Below are 20,407 nucleotides of genomic sequence, written 5' to 3' on the forward strand. Positions count from 1 at the left end.
TTTGGTGGAGGTAAGTCCTTGCCTCACCTCGCTGGGCTGCATTGCTGGGAACCGCGACTTTGCAAGCTTCTCCGGCCCCTGTGCACTTCCGGCGGAAATCCTGTGTGCACAGCCAAGCCTGGGTCCACGGCACTCTAACCTGCATTGCACGACTTTCTAAGTCGGTCTCCGGCGACGTGGGACTCCTTTGTGCAACTTCGGCGAGCACCGTTTCACGCATCCGCGTAGTGCCTGTTTCTGGCACTTCTCCGGGTGCTACCTGCTTCAGTGAGGGCTCTTTGTCTTGCTCGACGTCCCCTCTCTCTGCAGGTCCAATTTGCGACCTTCTGGTCCCTCCTGGGCCCCAGCAGCGTCCAAAAACGCCAAACGCACGATTTGCGTGTAGCAAGGCTTGTTGGCGTCCATCCGGCGGGAAAACACTTCTGCACGACTCTCCAAGGCGTGGGGGATCCATCCTCCAAAGGGGAAGTCTCTAGCCCTTGTCGTTCCTGCAGTATTCACAGTTCTTCAGCCTAGTAAGAGCTTCTTTGCACCAACCGCTGGCATTTCTTGGGCATCTGCCCATCTCCGAGCTGCTTGTGACTTTTGGACTTGGTCCCCTTGTTCCACAGGTACCCTCAGTCAGGAATCCATCGTTGTTGCATTGCTGATTTGTGTTTTCCTTGCATTTTCCCTCTAACACGACTATTTTGTCCTTAGGGGAACTTTGGTGCACTTTGCACTCACTTTTCAGGGTCTTGGGGAGGGTTATTTTGCTAACTCTCACTATTTTCTAATAGTCCCAGCGACCCTCTACAAGGTCACATAGGTTTGGGGTCCATTCGTGGTTCGCATTCCACTTCTGGAGTATATGGTTTGTGTTGCCCCTATCCCTATGTTTCCCCATTGCATCCTATTGTAACTATACATTGTTTGCACTGTTTTCTAAGACTATACTGCATATTTTTGCTATTGTGTATATATATCTTGTGTATATTTCCTATCCTCTCACTGAGGGTACACTCTAAGATACTTTGGCATATTGTCATAAAAATAAAGTACCTTTATTTTTAGTATAACTGTGTATTGTGTTTTCTTATGATATTGTGCATATGACACTAGGTGGTACTGTAGTAGCTTCACACGTCTCCTAGTTCAGCCTAAGCTGCTCTGCTAAGCTACCATTATCTATCAGCCGAAGCTGCTAGACACCCTATACACTAATAAGGGATAACTGGGCCTGGTGCAAGGTGCAAGTACCCCTTGGTACTCACTACAAGCCAGTCCAGCCTCCTACATTGGTTGTGCAGTGGTGGGATAAGTGCTTGAGACTACTTACCACTCTTGTCATTGTACTTTTCATAAGAGAAAAATATACAAAACAAGGTCAGTGTATATACACATAGCCAAAAAGTTTTGCATTTCCTCTTTTCACTCTTTTCTAAGTGCTGAAAAGTACTTCTAAAACTTTCAAAAAGTTCTTAAAAGTTTAAAAAGTTTTTTCTGTCTTTCCAAACAGTTCTGAAAACTTTTTTTTCTCTTTTTCTATCACTTTAACTCTCTCTAAAAAATGTCTGGCACAGGCAAAAATGTTGAACTGTCCAAACTTGCATATGATCACCTTAGCTGGAAAGGAGCAAGGAGTCTCTGCATAGAGAGAGGTTTGAGTGTAGGGAAGAATCCTTCCTTAGAACTGTTAATTAATATGCTTAGAGTACAGGATAAGGCCATAAGTGCCCAATCTGGTGAAAAAGTAGCTAATGGTTCTCAATCTGATCCAGGGACTCCCCCAGGAAAAGGTTCAGGAAAGAAACTTCTCAGCCTGCCCATTACTAGACAGTCTAGCATAGTTGGTACAGAGGTTGAATCACACCATACTGATGGTGTGCTCTCACATTATACTGGTAGCCAAGCTGTTAGGGTGCCCTCTGTAAGGGACAGGTCTCCTTCTGTTCATTCCCATCATACCTCTGTATCTAGAAATGTCCCTCCCACCCACCCTGATGACAGATTGTTAGAAAGGGAGCTCAATAGATTGAGAGTGGAACAAACCAGACTGAAGCTCAAGAAGCAACAGCTGGATTTGGATAGACAGTCTTTAGAATTAGAGAAGGAAAGACAGAAGTTGGGTTTAGATACCCATGGTGGCAGCAGCAGTATTCCCCATAGTCATCCTGCAAAAGAGCATGATTCCAGGAATCTGCACAAGATAGTTCCCCCTTATAAGGAGGGGGATGACATTAACAAGTGGTTTGCTGCACTTGAGAGGGCCTGTGTGGTACAGGATGTCCCTCAAAGGCAGTGGGCTGCTATCCTATGGCTATCATTTAGTGGAAAAGGTAGGGATAGGCTCCTTACTGTGAAAGAAAATGATGCCAATAACTTTACAGTTCTTAAGAATGCACTCCTGGATGGTTATGGCTTAACCACTGAACAGTACAGGATAAAGTTCAGAGAGACCAAAAAGGAGTCTTCACAAGACTGGGTTGATTTCATTGACCATTCAGTGAAGGCCTTGGAGGGGTGGTTACATGGCAGTAAAGTTACTGATTATGAAAGCCTGTATAACACAATCCTGAGAGAGCATATACTTAATAATTGTGTGTCTGATTTGTTGCACCAGTACCTGGTAGACTCTGATCTGACCTCTCCCCAAGAATTGGGAAAGAAGGCAGACAAATGGGTCAGAACAAGGGTGAACAGAAAAGTTCATACAGGGGGTGACAAAGATGGCAATAAGAAGAAAGATGGTGAAAAATCTCAAGATAAGCATGGGGATAAGGGTAAAACCAAAGATCCCACTTCAAATCTTAAACACTCTTCAGAGGGTGGGGATAAAACAAATTCTTCCTCTTCTTCCCAACCTGCACACATTAAAAAGCCTTGGTGTTTTGTGTGTAAAAACAGAGGCCATAGGCCAGGGGATAAGTCCTGTCCAGGTAAACCCCCTGAGCCTACCACCACTAATACATCAAGCTCTAGTGCCCCTAGCAGTAGTGGTACTAGTGGTGGGACTGCTGGCAACAGTCAAGCAAAGGGTGTAGTTGGGTTCACTTATGGGTCCATAGTGGAAACTGATGTAATCAGTCCCAAGACAGTTTCTGTCACACCTAGTGGCATTGGCCTTGCCACACTGGCTGCTTGTCCCCTTACAATGGATAAGTACAGGCAGACAGTTTCAATAAATGGTGTTGAGGCCTTGGCCTACAGGGACACAGGTGCCAGTTTCACTTTGGTGACTGAAAACCTAGTGCCTCCTGAACAACACATCATTGGACAACAGTATAAGATTATTGATGTCCATAACTCCACTAAGTTTCTTCCCTTAGCTATAATTCAGTTTAGTTGGGGTGGAGTTACTGGCCCTAAGCAGGTGGTGGTATCACCTAGCTTACCTGTAGACTGTCTCTTAGGTAATGACCTAGAGGCCTCAGGTTGGGCTGATGTAGAGTTTTATGCCCATGCAGCCATGCTGGGCATCCCTGAGGAATTGTTCCCTCTCATTTCTACTGAAATGAAAAAGCAAAGGAGAGAAGGCCTGAAAACTCAGGATCCCTCTCCATCAACAGGTAAAAAGGGTATCACAGTATCCCCTAACCACCCTACCATTCAGGATACCATTCCTGTGGTGGGAGAAACCTCTCCTGGGGTGGCACCTGTTCCAAGGGAATCATCAGCTGGCATAGCTGGACTCCCTGAGGTAGAAGTACCTCTCTGTGGGATAACTAACATTGGTGACAAAAAGAGCACCATTTTAGTTAACATGGAGCATCCCTCCAACCCTCCCAGAGAAACTTTAGTGCAGAAACCCTGTACTGCCTCACAACACTTAGGACAGCATCCCTGCCCTAGTGTGGAGCTCATAGGACAGCATCCCTGCCCTGCTCCAACTCAAGAGAAACAGCATCCCTGTTCTCTCTTCCAGCCAAATGGACAAAGTTTTTGCCCAGCTATGGCTTTACTGAGACAGCATCCCTGTCTGGCATTTCCATCACTACAAATAGGTTCAGTGGACAATTCCCACTGCTCTAAACTAAAACTTACTGATAGAAACTCTGAAAATACATCTTCACATTGTTGCTTAGCTAAAAAACTTCAAACAGGGTGGTTTACATCCCCACAGGGAAGTAACCATATAGTGGATGATAAAGGGAGTAACCAGTCTATTGCAGAGCTACTCTCTACTTATCACCACTTAGACAATAAAGTCTCAACTGGCCAAGGTTAGCCTTATTGTCCTTCGTTTGGGGGGGGGTTGTGTGAGAAGGTAGCCTCTTTCTAGCCTTGTTACCCCCACTTTTGGACTGTTTGTGAGTGTATGTCAGGGTGTTTGTCACTGTTTTCACTGTCTCACTGGGATCCTGATAGCCAGGCCTCAGTGCTCATAGTGAAAACACTATGTTTTCAGTATGGTTGTTATGTGTCACTGGGATCCTGCTGGTCAGGACCCCAGTGCTCATAGGTTTGTGGCCTATATGTATGTGTCACTGGGACCCTGTCACACAGGGCCCCAGTGCTCATAGGTGTGCATGTATATGTTCCCTGTGTGGTGCCTAACTGTCTCACTGAGGCTCTGCTAATCAGAACCTCAGTGGTTATGCTCTCTCATTTCTTTCCAAATTGTCACTAACAGGCTAGTGACCATTTTTACCAATTTACATTGGCTTACTGGAACACCCTTATAATTCCCTAGTATATGGTACTGAGGTACCCAGGGTATTGGGGTTCCAGGAGATCCCTATGGGCTGCAGCATTTCTTTTGCCACCCATAGGGAGCTCTGACAATTCTTACACAGGCCTGCCACTGCAGCCTGAGTGAAATAACGTCCACGTTATTTCACAGCCATTTTACACTGCACTTAAGTAACTTATAAGTCACCTATATGTCTAACCTTTACCTGGTAAAGGTTAGGTGCAAAGTTACTTAGTGTGAGGGCACCCTGGCACTAGCCAAGGTGCCCCCACATTGTTCAGAGCCAATTCACTGAACTTTGTGAGTGCGGGGACACCATTACACGCGTGCACTACATATAGGTCACTACCTATATGTAGCTTCACCATGGTAACTCCGAATATGGCCATGTAACATGTCTATGATCATGGAATTGCCCCCTCTATGCCATCCTGGCATTGTTGGTACAATTCCATGATCCCAGTGGTCTGTAGCACAGACCCTGGTACTGCCAGGCTGCCCTTCCTGGGGTTTCACTGCAGCTGCTGCTGCTGCCAACCCCTCAGACAGGCAGCTGCCCTCCTGGGGTCCAGCCAGGCCTGGCCCAGGATGGCAGAACAAAGAACTTCCTCTGAGAGAGGGTGTGACACCCTCTCCCTTTGGAAAATGGTGTGAAGGCAGGGGAGGAGTAGCCTCCCCAGCCTCTGGAAATGCTTTGTTGGGCACAGATGTGCCCAATTCTGCATAAACCAGTCTACACCGGTTCAGGGACCCCTTAGCCCCTGCTCTGGCGCGAAACTGGACAAAGGAAAGGGGAGTGACCACTCCCCTGACCTGCACCTCCCCTGGGAGGTGTCCAGAGCTCCTCCAGTGTGCTCCAGACCTCTGCCATCTTGGAAACAGAGGTGCTGCTGGCACACTGGACTGCTCTGAGTGGCCAGTGCCACCAGGTGACGTCAGAGACTCCTGCTGATAGGCTCCTTCAGGTGTTAGTAGCCTTTCCTCTCTCCTAGGTAGCCAAACCCTCTTTTCTGGCTATTTAGGGTCTCTGTCTCTGGGGAAACTTTAGATAACGAATGCATGAGCTCAGCCGAGTTCCTCTGCATCTCCCTCTTCACCTTCTGATAAGGAATCGACCGCTGACCGCGCTGGAAGCCTGCAAACCTGCAACATAGTAGCAAAGACGACTACTGCAACTCTGTAACGCTGATCCTGCCGCCTTCTCGACTGTTTTCCTGCTTGTGCATGCTGTGGGGGTAGTCTGCCTCCTCTCTGCACCAGAAGCTCCGAAGAAATCTCCCGTGGGTCGACGGAATCTTCCCCCTGCAACCGCAGGCACCAAAAAGCTGCATTACCGGTCCCTTGGGTCTCCTCTCAGCACGACGAGCGAGGTCCCTCGAATCCAGCGACACCGTCCAAGTGACCCCCACAGTCCAGTGACTCTTCAGCCCAAGTTTGGTGGAGGTAAGTCCTTGCCTCACCTCGCTGGGCTGCATTGCTGGGAACCGCGACTTTGCAAGCTTCTCCGGCCCCTGTGCACTTCCGGCGGAAATCCTGTGTGCACAGCCAAGCCTGGGTCCACGGCACTCTAACCTGCATTGCACGACTTTCTAAGTCGGTCTCCGGCGACGTGGGACTCCTTTGTGCAACTTCGGCGAGCACCGTTTCACGCATCCGCGTAGTGCCTGTTTCTGGCACTTCTCCGGGTGCTACCTGCTTCAGTGAGGGCTCTTTGTCTTGCTCGACGTCCCCTCTCTCTGCAGGTCCAATTTGCGACCTTCTGGTCCCTCCTGGGCCCCAGCAGCGTCCAAAAACGCCAAACGCACGATTTGCGTGTAGCAAGGCTTGTTGGCGTCCATCCGGCGGGAAAACACTTCTGCACGACTCTCCAAGGCGTGGGGGATCCATCCTCCAAAGGGGAAGTCTCTAGCCCTTGTCGTTCCTGCAGTATTCACAGTTCTTCAGCCTAGTAAGAGCTTCTTTGCACCAACCGCTGGCATTTCTTGGGCATCTGCCCATCTCCGAGCTGCTTGTGACTTTTGGACTTGGTCCCCTTGTTCCACAGGTACCCTCAGTCAGGAATCCATCGTTGTTGCATTGCTGATTTGTGTTTTCCTTGCATTTTCCCTCTAACACGACTATTTTGTCCTTAGGGGAACTTTGGTGCACTTTGCACTCACTTTTCAGGGTCTTGGGGAGGGTTATTTTGCTAACTCTCACTATTTTCTAATAGTCCCAGCGACCCTCTACAAGGTCACATAGGTTTGGGGTCCATTCGTGGTTCGCATTCCACTTCTGGAGTATATGGTTTGTGTTGCCCCTATCCCTATGTTTCCCCATTGCATCCTATTGTAACTATACATTGTTTGCACTGTTTTCTAAGACTATACTGCATATTTTTGCTATTGTGTATATATATCTTGTGTATATTTCCTATCCTCTCACTGAGGGTACACTCTAAGATACTTTGGCATATTGTCATAAAAATAAAGTACCTTTATTTTTAGTATAACTGTGTATTGTGTTTTCTTATGATATTGTGCATATGACACTAGGTGGTACTGTAGTAGCTTCACACGTCTCCTAGTTCAGCCTAAGCTGCTCTGCTAAGCTACCATTATCTATCAGCCGAAGCTGCTAGACACCCTATACACTAATAAGGGATAACTGGGCCTGGTGCAAGGTGCAAGTACCCCTTGGTACTCACTACAAGCCAGTCCAGCCTCCTACATTGGTTGTGCAGTGGTGGGATAAGTGCTTGAGACTACTTACCACTCTTGTCATTGTACTTTTCATAAGAGAAAAATATACAAAACAAGGTCAGTGTATATACACATAGCCAAAAAGTTTTGCATTTCCTCTTTTCACTCTTTTCTAAGTGCTGAAAAGTACTTCTAAAACTTTCAAAAAGTTCTTAAAAGTTTAAAAAGTTTTTTCTGTCTTTCCAAACAGTTCTGAAAACTTTTTTTTCTCTTTTTCTATCACTTTAACTCTCTCTAAAAAATGTCTGGCACAGGCAAAAATGTTGAACTGTCCAAACTTGCATATGATCACCTTAGCTGGAAAGGAGCAAGGAGTCTCTGCATAGAGAGAGGTTTGAGTGTAGGGAAGAATCCTTCCTTAGAACTGTTAATTAATATGCTTAGAGTACAGGATAAGGCCATAAGTGCCCAATCTGGTGAAAAAGTAGCTAATGGTTCTCAATCTGATCCAGGGACTCCCCCAGGAAAAGGTTCAGGAAAGAAACTTCTCAGCCTGCCCATTACTAGACAGTCTAGCATAGTTGGTACAGAGGTTGAATCACACCATACTGATGGTGTGCTCTCACATTATACTGGTAGCCAAGCTGTTAGGGTGCCCTCTGTAAGGGACAGGTCTCCTTCTGTTCATTCCCATCATACCTCTGTATCTAGAAATGTCCCTCCCACCCACCCTGATGACAGATTGTTAGAAAGGGAGCTCAATAGATTGAGAGTGGAACAAACCAGACTGAAGCTCAAGAAGCAACAGCTGGATTTGGATAGACAGTCTTTAGAATTAGAGAAGGAAAGACAGAAGTTGGGTTTAGATACCCATGGTGGCAGCAGCAGTATTCCCCATAGTCATCCTGCAAAAGAGCATGATTCCAGGAATCTGCACAAGATAGTTCCCCCTTATAAGGAGGGGGATGACATTAACAAGTGGTTTGCTGCACTTGAGAGGGCCTGTGTGGTACAGGATGTCCCTCAAAGGCAGTGGGCTGCTATCCTATGGCTATCATTTAGTGGAAAAGGTAGGGATAGGCTCCTTACTGTGAAAGAAAATGATGCCAATAACTTTACAGTTCTTAAGAATGCACTCCTGGATGGTTATGGCTTAACCACTGAACAGTACAGGATAAAGTTCAGAGAGACCAAAAAGGAGTCTTCACAAGACTGGGTTGATTTCATTGACCATTCAGTGAAGGCCTTGGAGGGGTGGTTACATGGCAGTAAAGTTACTGATTATGAAAGCCTGTATAACACAATCCTGAGAGAGCATATACTTAATAATTGTGTGTCTGATTTGTTGCACCAGTACCTGGTAGACTCTGATCTGACCTCTCCCCAAGAATTGGGAAAGAAGGCAGACAAATGGGTCAGAACAAGGGTGAACAGAAAAGTTCATACAGGGGGTGACAAAGATGGCAATAAGAAGAAAGATGGTGAAAAATCTCAAGATAAGCATGGGGATAAGGGTAAAACCAAAGATCCCACTTCAAATCTTAAACACTCTTCAGAGGGTGGGGATAAAACAAATTCTTCCTCTTCTTCCCAACCTGCACACATTAAAAAGCCTTGGTGTTTTGTGTGTAAAAACAGAGGCCATAGGCCAGGGGATAAGTCCTGTCCAGGTAAACCCCCTGAGCCTACCACCACTAATACATCAAGCTCTAGTGCCCCTAGCAGTAGTGGTACTAGTGGTGGGACTGCTGGCAACAGTCAAGCAAAGGGTGTAGTTGGGTTCACTTATGGGTCCATAGTGGAAACTGATGTAATCAGTCCCAAGACAGTTTCTGTCACACCTAGTGGCATTGGCCTTGCCACACTGGCTGCTTGTCCCCTTACAATGGATAAGTACAGGCAGACAGTTTCAATAAATGGTGTTGAGGCCTTGGCCTACAGGGACACAGGTGCCAGTTTCACTTTGGTGACTGAAAACCTAGTGCCTCCTGAACAACACATCATTGGACAACAGTATAAGATTATTGATGTCCATAACTCCACTAAGTTTCTTCCCTTAGCTATAATTCAGTTTAGTTGGGGTGGAGTTACTGGCCCTAAGCAGGTGGTGGTATCACCTAGCTTACCTGTAGACTGTCTCTTAGGTAATGACCTAGAGGCCTCAGGTTGGGCTGATGTAGAGTTTTATGCCCATGCAGCCATGCTGGGCATCCCTGAGGAATTGTTCCCTCTCATTTCTACTGAAATGAAAAAGCAAAGGAGAGAAGGCCTGAAAACTCAGGATCCCTCTCCATCAACAGGTAAAAAGGGTATCACAGTATCCCCTAACCACCCTACCATTCAGGATACCATTCCTGTGGTGGGAGAAACCTCTCCTGGGGTGGCACCTGTTCCAAGGGAATCATCAGCTGGCATAGCTGGACTCCCTGAGGTAGAAGTACCTCTCTGTGGGATAACTAACATTGGTGACAAAAAGAGCACCATTTTAGTTAACATGGAGCATCCCTCCAACCCTCCCAGAGAAACTTTAGTGCAGAAACCCTGTACTGCCTCACAACACTTAGGACAGCATCCCTGCCCTAGTGTGGAGCTCATAGGACAGCATCCCTGCCCTGCTCCAACTCAAGAGAAACAGCATCCCTGTTCTCTCTTCCAGCCAAATGGACAAAGTTTTTGCCCAGCTATGGCTTTACTGAGACAGCATCCCTGTCTGGCATTTCCATCACTACAAATAGGTTCAGTGGACAATTCCCACTGCTCTAAACTAAAACTTACTGATAGAAACTCTGAAAATACATCTTCACATTGTTGCTTAGCTAAAAAACTTCAAACAGGGTGGTTTACATCCCCACAGGGAAGTAACCATATAGTGGATGATAAAGGGAGTAACCAGTCTATTGCAGAGCTACTCTCTACTTATCACCACTTAGACAATAAAGTCTCAACTGGCCAAGGTTAGCCTTATTGTCCTTCGTTTGGGGGGGGGTTGTGTGAGAAGGTAGCCTCTTTCTAGCCTTGTTACCCCCACTTTTGGACTGTTTGTGAGTGTATGTCAGGGTGTTTGTCACTGTTTTCACTGTCTCACTGGGATCCTGATAGCCAGGCCTCAGTGCTCATAGTGAAAACACTATGTTTTCAGTATGGTTGTTATGTGTCACTGGGATCCTGCTGGTCAGGACCCCAGTGCTCATAGGTTTGTGGCCTATATGTATGTGTCACTGGGACCCTGTCACACAGGGCCCCAGTGCTCATAGGTGTGCATGTATATGTTCCCTGTGTGGTGCCTAACTGTCTCACTGAGGCTCTGCTAATCAGAACCTCAGTGGTTATGCTCTCTCATTTCTTTCCAAATTGTCACTAACAGGCTAGTGACCATTTTTACCAATTTACATTGGCTTACTGGAACACCCTTATAATTCCCTAGTATATGGTACTGAGGTACCCAGGGTATTGGGGTTCCAGGAGATCCCTATGGGCTGCAGCATTTCTTTTGCCACCCATAGGGAGCTCTGACAATTCTTACACAGGCCTGCCACTGCAGCCTGAGTGAAATAACGTCCACGTTATTTCACAGCCATTTTACACTGCACTTAAGTAACTTATAAGTCACCTATATGTCTAACCTTTACCTGGTAAAGGTTAGGTGCAAAGTTACTTAGTGTGAGGGCACCCTGGCACTAGCCAAGGTGCCCCCACATTGTTCAGAGCCAATTCACTGAACTTTGTGAGTGCGGGGACACCATTACACGCGTGCACTACATATAGGTCACTACCTATATGTAGCTTCACCATGGTAACTCCGAATATGGCCATGTAACATGTCTATGATCATGGAATTGCCCCCTCTATGCCATCCTGGCATTGTTGGTACAATTCCATGATCCCAGTGGTCTGTAGCACAGACCCTGGTACTGCCAGGCTGCCCTTCCTGGGGTTTCACTGCAGCTGCTGCTGCTGCCAACCCCTCAGACAGGCAGCTGCCCTCCTGGGGTCCAGCCAGGCCTGGCCCAGGATGGCAGAACAAAGAACTTCCTCTGAGAGAGGGTGTGACACCCTCTCCCTTTGGAAAATGGTGTGAAGGCAGGGGAGGAGTAGCCTCCCCCAGCCTCTGGAAATGCTTTGTTGGGCACAGATGTGCCCAATTCTGCATAAACCAGTCTACACCGGTTCAGGGACCCCTTAGCCCCTGCTCTGGCGCGAAACTGGACAAAGGAAAGGGGAGTGACCACTCCCCTGACCTGCACCTCCCCTGGGAGGTGTCCAGAGCTCCTCCAGTGTGCTCCAGACCTCTGCCATCTTGGAAACAGAGGTGCTGCTGGCACACTGGACTGCTCTGAGTGGCCAGTGCCACCAGGTGACGTCAGAGACTCCTGCTGATAGGCTCCTTCAGGTGTTAGTAGCCTTTCCTCTCTCCTAGGTAGCCAAACCCTCTTTTCTGGCTATTTAGGGTCTCTGTCTCTGGGGAAACTTTAGATAACGAATGCATGAGCTCAGCCGAGTTCCTCTGCATCTCCCTCTTCACCTTCTGATAAGGAATCGACCGCTGACCGCGCTGGAAGCCTGCAAACCTGCAACATAGTAGCAAAGACGACTACTGCAACTCTGTAACGCTGATCCTGCCGCCTTCTCGACTGTTTTCCTGCTTGTGCATGCTGTGGGGGTAGTCTGCCTCCTCTCTGCACCAGAAGCTCCGAAGAAATCTCCCGTGGGTCGACGGAATCTTCCCCCTGCAACCGCAGGCACCAAAAAGCTGCATTACCGGTCCCTTGGGTCTCCTCTCAGCACGACGAGCGAGGTCCCTCGAATCCAGCGACACCGTCCAAGTGACCCCCACAGTCCAGTGACTCTTCAGCCCAAGTTTGGTGGAGGTAAGTCCTTGCCTCACCTCGCTGGGCTGCATTGCTGGGAACCGCGACTTTGCAAGCTTCTCCGGCCCCTGTGCACTTCCGGCGGAAATCCTGTGTGCACAGCCAAGCCTGGGTCCACGGCACTCTAACCTGCATTGCACGACTTTCTAAGTCGGTCTCCGGCGACGTGGGACTCCTTTGTGCAACTTCGGCGAGCACCGTTTCACGCATCCGCGTAGTGCCTGTTTCTGGCACTTCTCCGGGTGCTACCTGCTTCAGTGAGGGCTCTTTGTCTTGCTCGACGTCCCCTCTCTCTGCAGGTCCAATTTGCGACCTTCTGGTCCCTCCTGGGCCCCAGCAGCGTCCAAAAACGCCAAACGCACGATTTGCGTGTAGCAAGGCTTGTTGGCGTCCATCCGGCGGGAAAACACTTCTGCACGACTCTCCAAGGCGTGGGGGATCCATCCTCCAAAGGGGAAGTCTCTAGCCCTTGTCGTTCCTGCAGTATTCACAGTTCTTCAGCCTAGTAAGAGCTTCTTTGCACCAACCGCTGGCATTTCTTGGGCATCTGCCCATCTCCGAGCTGCTTGTGACTTTTGGACTTGGTCCCCTTGTTCCACAGGTACCCTCAGTCAGGAATCCATCGTTGTTGCATTGCTGATTTGTGTTTTCCTTGCATTTTCCCTCTAACACGACTATTTTGTCCTTAGGGGAACTTTGGTGCACTTTGCACTCACTTTTCAGGGTCTTGGGGAGGGTTATTTTGCTAACTCTCACTATTTTCTAATAGTCCCAGCGACCCTCTACAAGGTCACATAGGTTTGGGGTCCATTCGTGGTTCGCATTCCACTTCTGGAGTATATGGTTTGTGTTGCCCCTATCCCTATGTTTCCCCATTGCATCCTATTGTAACTATACATTGTTTGCACTGTTTTCTAAGACTATACTGCATATTTTTGCTATTGTGTATATATATCTTGTGTATATTTCCTATCCTCTCACTGAGGGTACACTCTAAGTTACTTTGGCATATTGTCATAAAAATAAAGTACCTTTATTTTTAGTATAACTGTGTATTGTGTTTTCTTATGATATTGTGCATATGACACTAGGTGGTACTGTAGTAGCTTCACACGTCTCCTAGTTCAGCCTAAGCTGCTCTGCTAAGCTACCATTATCTATCAGCCTAAGCTGCTAGACACCCTATACACTAATAAGGGATAACTGGGCCTGGTGCAAGGTGCAAGTACCCCTTGGTACTCACTACAAGCCAGTCCAGCCTCCTACAGGCCCCAGACACTCACCAGGGGGTTGGAGACTGCATTGTGTGAGGACAGGCACAGCCCTTTCAGGTGTGAGTGACCACACCTCCCCTCCCTCCTAGCATAGATGGCTCATCAGGATATGCAGGCTACACCCCAGCTCCCTTTGTGTCACTGTCTAGTGTGAGGTGCAACCAGCCCAACTGTCAAACTGACCCAGACAGGGAATCCACAAACAGGCAGAGTCACAGAAATGGTATAAGCAAGAAAATGCCCTCTTTCTAAAAGTGGCATTTTCAAACACACAATCTTAAAATCAACTTTACTAAAAGATGTATTTTTAAATTGTGAGCTCAGAGACCCCAAACTCCACATGTCCATCCGCTCCCTAAGGGAATCTAAACTTTAATCAGATTTAAAGGTAGCCCCCATGTTAACCTATGAGAGGGACAGGCCTTGCAACAGTGAAAAACGAATTTAGCAATATTTCATTGTCAGGACACATAAAACACATTACTATATGTCCTACCTTAACCATACACTGCACCCTGCCCTTGGGGCACACTAGGGCCTACCTTAGGGGTGTTTGACATGTAAGAAAAGGTAAGGTTTAGGCCTAGCAAGTGGGTACACTTGCCAAGTCGAATTTACAGTTAAAACTGCACACACAGACACTACAGTGGCCGGTCTGAGATATGATTACAGAGCTACTTATGTGGGTGGCACAACCAGTGCTGCAGGCCCACTAGTAGCATTCGATTTACAGGCCCTGGCACCTCTAGTGCACTTTCCTAGGGACTTACTAGTGAACCAAATATGCCAATCATGGATAAGCCAATTACATACACACTTTGTACAGGAGCACTTGCACGTTAGCACTGGTTAGCAGTGGTAAAGTGCCCAGCGTAACAAAAACATCAAAATCAGAGTCCATCACACATTAACAACCTGGGGAACAGAGGCAAAAAGTTAAGGGAGATAACTCCAAGGATGAAAAGTCTAACACGTGTCCCCCCTAGCTGAAAGAGGGGAGCAACTACCCAACATCATGGGAATTCTCATCACCAAGGCGGTAGAACATGGACAGACCATCAGCATTGGCGTGCTCTGTACCAGGACGGTGTTCCACCGTAAAGTCCATCCCCTGTAGGGAAATGGACCACCTCAACAGTTTTGGATTCTCACCCCTCATCTGCATTAACCATCTGAGGGGCCTGTGGTCGGTCTGAACTCGGAAGTGAGTCCCAAACAAGTAGGGTCTTAGCTTCTTCAGGGCCCATATCACAGCAAACGCTTCACGTTCCATGGCACTCCACCTACGTTCCCTGGGTAGTAACCTCCTGCTAATGAAGGCTACGGGTTGATCTAGGCCCTCTTCATTAAGCTGCTCTAATACCATGCTCTGAGGCGTCTGTTTGCACAACAAACTCCATGGAGTAGTCAGGTGCCTTCAGCACAGGTGCTGTGCACATGGCAGCCTTCAGGGCATCAAAAACATTCTGGCAAGCTTCTGTCCAGATCACTTTCCTGGGTTGCTTCTTAGAAGTCAATTCGGTTAAGGGGGTAACAATGGTACCATATCCCTTAACAAACCTCCTGTAATATCCTGTGAGACCTAAAAAGTCTCTCACGTCAGTCTGGGTCTTGGGAGGCTCCCAAGCCAGAATTGTGTCAATCTTAGGCTGTAGGGGTGCCACCTGGCCACTCCTCACATGGTGTCCTAAGTACACCACAGAACCCTGCCCTATTTGGTACTTGCTTGCCTTAATAATGAGGCCTGCCTTCTCCAGGGCCTTTAACACGCTCCAGAGGTGTTGCAGGTGTTCATTTCCATGTGGAAGTAAACACAGCAATGTCATCCAGGTAGGCGGCACTGAACTCATCCAGCCCAACCAACACCTGGTTAACCAACCTCTGAAAGGTGGCAGGGGCATTCTTCATCCCAAATGGCATCACTTTAAATTGAAAGTGTCCATCTGGGGTAGAGAATGCTGACCTCTCCTTGGCCCCCTCGGTTAAGGCAATGTGCTAGTACCCAGATGTTAAATCAAATGTACTGAGGTACTTGGCAGCTCCCAACCGGTCAATGAGCTCATCAGCTCGGGGGATGGGGTGTGCGTCAGTCTTGCTGACCGCATTGAGTCCCCGGCAGTCCACACAGAACCTACACACAGAGTTCTGGAGTGGCACCAGGTGCAGCAGCCTTTGGTACTAATACCACTCAGCTGGCCCAAGGACTGCTGGAGTGCTCAATAACCCTTAGGGCAAGCATTTTGGATACCTCATCCTTAATGCATGCCCTGACCCTGTCAGTCACCCTGTAAACCTTCCGTTTAATAGGTGTACTGTCCCCAGTGTCAACATCATGTGTGCACAAGTGTATAACTCCTGGGATCAGGGAAAATAGTGAGGAAAACTGTCCCAACACGTGGCGACAGTCACCTTGCTGCTCCTCGGTCAGGGAGGGGGAGAGGATCACTCCCCCACTGACCCATCTTTTTCTCCTGCAGACAGGAGGTCAGAAAGAGGCTCACTCTCTTCCTCTACCCCATCATCTGTCGCAAGGAGCATGGACAGTTCAGTCTGCTCAAAGTGAGGTTTGAGGCAGTTGACATGCAGGACCCTTAAAGGGTTCCTTGGAGCCCGCAAGTCCACCAGGTAGGTGACTTCGCTCGTGCGCTCCACCACCTCAGATGGCCCAGTCCACTTATCCTGGAGCGCCCTAGGCTCCACTGGTGCCATCACCCACACTTTTTGTCCAGGTTGAAACTCGACCAGAGTGGCATTCTGGTAATACCAGCGTTTCATGTCTTCCTGGCTTGCTTCCAGGCACTCCTGAGCGAGACTCCTGAAGCGGGCAGTCTGGTTTCTCAAAGCCAGCATGTAACTGAATACATCCTGGGGGGTTTACTAGGAGCTTTCTCCAAAGCTTCCTTAACCAGACTCAAAGGTCCCCTCATAGGGTGGCCATAGATCAGCTCAAAGGGACTAAACCCAAGTCCCTTTTGAGGCACCTCCATGTAGGCGAACAGAAGGCATGGCAAGAGGACGTCCCACTTCCGCCTCAAGGGCTCTGACAGGCCCATGATTATGCCTTTCAAGGTGCGGTTGAATCTCTCATCCAGACCATTACTTTGAGGGTGGTAAGGGGTGGTGAACTTGTAGGTTACCCCACACTCCTTCCACAGAGACTTCATATACGTGGATATGAAGTAGGTACCCCTATCAGATACCACTTCCTTGGGGAACCCCATGTGGGTAAAAAAAAACATCAAAACACGACCCACCACAGGGGAAGTGATTGGTCTCAACGGAATGGCTTCTGGGTACCGGGTGGCATGGTCTACCAAGACCAGGGTAAACCTGGTGCCCATGGCTTTCTTGGGATCCAGAGGCCCCACAATGTCAATGCCTACCCTCTCAAAGGGAATACTGACAACAGGCAAAGGCTGGAGGGGAGCTTTGCATTTCCTCCCACTCTGGCCACTTGCCCGACAAGTCTGACAAGACCTGCAATGTGCATCTGAGTGCCGGCGCATTAGGGGCCAGTAAAAGTGGGTGACAAGACTCACAAAGGTCTTGTCCTGCCCCAAATGTCCAGCTAAAGGCACATCAGGAGCCAACCCCAGTAGGAAGGCCCTGAAGCACTGGGGTTCCACCAGCACACGGGCTTACCCAGGCTCAGGAACCTTAGGCTCACTATACAGGAGGTCATCCTCCCAAGAGATCACGTGTGATCCTGGCTCCTTGCCAGCCGCCTGGTCTGCAGCCTGCTGCCGCAAACCCTCCAAAGTAGGGCATGTCTTCTGTGCTGCACAGAATGCTTCCCTAGTGGGCCCTCCTTCCTGCTGCCACTGCAACAGCTCAGGGACCTCCCCCAGTTCAGCCACCTGTTCCCCTGTAGGCTCCGGGGCGTCACCCTCATGCTCCGTCTCCTCCCGGACCGTGGGAACTTCTGGGGCCGGTTTCCCACGCCCCCTGCCCTTCCTCTTCTTAGCAGTCCTCTGGGCCACTGTTTCAGGCTCCAGGGGCTCTTGATTACCCTGACGGGCTGCCATTGACCGGGTGGATACGCATATCCACCAAGGCAGACCCAACATCTCCAAGTGAGACCTGTGTTCCACCTCCTTCCAAGGGAAATCCTCCAGGTCATTGCCTAGCAAACAATCAACAGGCCTGGTTGGACTCACAGCTACCTTCAAGGAACCTTAGACCCCCCCATTCAAAGAGAACCTACGCCACTCTGCACAGGCGCTCTGAGTTGTCCACTGCAACTACTTGGTGAAGTACCCGGGGACCTATCTGCTCTTGAGACAAGAGCTGACTCCTCACTGTAGTCACACTGGCTCCTGTGTCTCTCAGAGCCTCCACCCATCTGTCCATTAATGGCACCCACTGCCTGTACTTCTTAGTGTTTTCAGGCACTAGGGTTCTCTGGACCATCTCACTGTCCCCTAGTGAGACAAGGGTCATCTCAGCTGGTTCCCACCCACCTAAAACCAACTCCTCCCCAAGCGCTACACTGGCCAAACCCTGGGACGGCGCACCAGTGGGTACTGGTGTACTTTTCGGGCATTTGGGGTCCACCCTCACATGACCCACCTGGTCACATGCATAGCACTTACATGGGGGACCACCTGCCACTGGCTTACTTTTAGAGAACCATGGCTTCTTTTCACTGGGGGTTGGGAATCCTTACCCTGGGAATCAGTTTGGGGCCCTTTAGAGAACTCCCCCTGTTTACCCTTCCCCCCCTTTCTTCTGAGAGGGACCCTGCCCACCCTTGGTGTGGTCTCCCCCATTCCTCTTTTGGACCCTGGTTCTCTCCCAGCGGTCCGCTTCCTGCGCAAGCTTCCTGGGGTCAGTCAGCTTGCTGTCAATCAGGTGCTGGCGCAGCACTGGAAAACATAAACTGTACAAGTGCTCCCAAGCAATCAGATTGTAAAGTCCCTCATACGTAGTTACCTTACTGCCCTTCACTCAACCATCCAGTGACCTGCAAAAAGAATCAACACATTCCAACCATGTTTGGGATTCCTTCTTCTTGTAGGACCTAAACTTATCCTTGTACTGCTCAGGGGTAAGACCATACCTTGTAAGCAAGGCATCCTTCATGCTAGAGTAGGTGAGATTCTGAGCATCCCCTAAGTGTACAGTGTATCCCTCCCCTCTACCTCAAAGTGCTTCCACAGACCCTCCCCCCAATGAGCTTCAGGGAACAGATTCATGTGGAGAGCAGACTCATACCCCTTGAACCACAAGTATATATGTCATCCTCCCTCTTGTAATCTTTCACAAGGTCTTTAGGAATGTGCACCCTCCTCTCAGGCTGCACTGTAGGGTTACTGCCACCATCTCTACTGGATTGGCTTCTTTGATCCATCTCTCTCAAGCTAAGCTCATGAGCCATCGCTGACTTCCTCTCCTCAAGGGCTAGCCTTCTCTGCTCCAATTGGTACTCCTTTTCTGCCTGTCTGTCCTGTAACTCCTCAGGTGTCAGACCCTTAGATGAGACACTGCTACCTGCCCTGGAGACCTTCCCCCTGGACATAAAAGGCCCACCCACAATACCATTGTGTACTGAACACTCTTCCTCCTCCTCCTCATCTCCCTCATCCTCTGTATGCCCTTCAGTGCTCTTAGCTGTCACCCAGACCCTCAGTGCCTTTTGCAGCTCCTCCTTCCTGGATGAGCTCTTAATGGGACAATCAAAACCTTTACAGAACTGCTTCAACTGAGCCTTGATATAACTCCAATTTCTCAAGGTCAAAGTCAGCTCCAACTGATGCATCTCCAGCTTGGGACATGATGAAGATTCAAAAACAAGTGCAAAGTTCCAAAGGCAGAAAAACAAGTTCCCAAATGAAGTTTCAAAGAAAGTCAATCAGCGAAAAAATGGAAGTAGAACAATAACAGCCCCAAAGAGAAAATAAATCTAAAGATCACCAAACAGGTATTATGTGGTCACGTAGTGGTCTGCATTCAAAATAGTAGTGTACACTTAGGTGGTCATTCTGACCCTGGCGGTCTTTGACCGCCAGGGCGGAGGAGCGCGGGAGCACCGCCGACAGGCCGGCGGTGCTCCAATGGGGATTCCGACCGCGGCGGTAAAGCCGCGGTCGGACCGGCACCACTGGCGGGGTCCCGCCAGTGTACCGCGGCCCCATTGAATCCTCCGCGGCGGCGCAGCTTGCTGCACCGCCGCGGGGATTCCGACCCCCCCTACCGCCATCCAGATCCCGGCGGTCGGACCGCCGAGATCCGGATGGCGGTAGGGGGGGTCGCGGGGCCCCTGGGGGCCCCTGCAGTGCCCATGCGGGCCTTCTATGGCCCTCATTCTGACCTTGGTGGGCGGCGGAGGCCGCCCGCCAAAGTCCCGCCGTCAGGTTACCGTTCCGCGGTCGAAAGACCGCGGCGGTAATTCTGACTTTCCCGCTGGGCTGGCGGGCGGTCGCCTTCAGACCGCCAGCCAGCCCAGCGGGAAAGAGGCTTCCACGATGAAGCCGGCTCGGAATCGAGCCGGCGGAGTGGAAGCTGTGCGACGGGTGCAGTTGCACCCGTCGCGTATTTCACTGTCTGCGCAGCAGACAGTGAAATACATGTAGGGGCCCTCTTACGGGGGCCCCTGCAATGCCCATGCCAGTGGCATGGGCACTGCAGGGGCCCCCAGGGGCCCCGCGACCCCCCCTACCGCCATCCGGATCTCGGCGGTCCGACCGCCGGGATCTGGATGGCGGTAGGGGGGGTCGGAATCCCCGCGGCGGTGCAGCAAGCTGCGCCGCCGCGGAGGATTCAATGGGGCCGCGGTACACTGGCGGGACCCCGCCAGTGGTGCCGGTCCGACCGCGGCTTTACCGCCGCGGTCGGAATCCCCATTGGAGCACCGCCGGCCTGTCGGCGGTGCTCCCGCGCTCCTCCGCCCTGGCGGTCAAAGACCGCCAGGGT

This window comes from Pleurodeles waltl, chromosome 5 (genome assembly GCF_031143425.1).
Source record: "Pleurodeles waltl isolate 20211129_DDA chromosome 5, aPleWal1.hap1.20221129, whole genome shotgun sequence".
NCBI classification, from domain to species: domain Eukaryota; kingdom Metazoa; phylum Chordata; class Amphibia; order Caudata; family Salamandridae; genus Pleurodeles; species Pleurodeles waltl.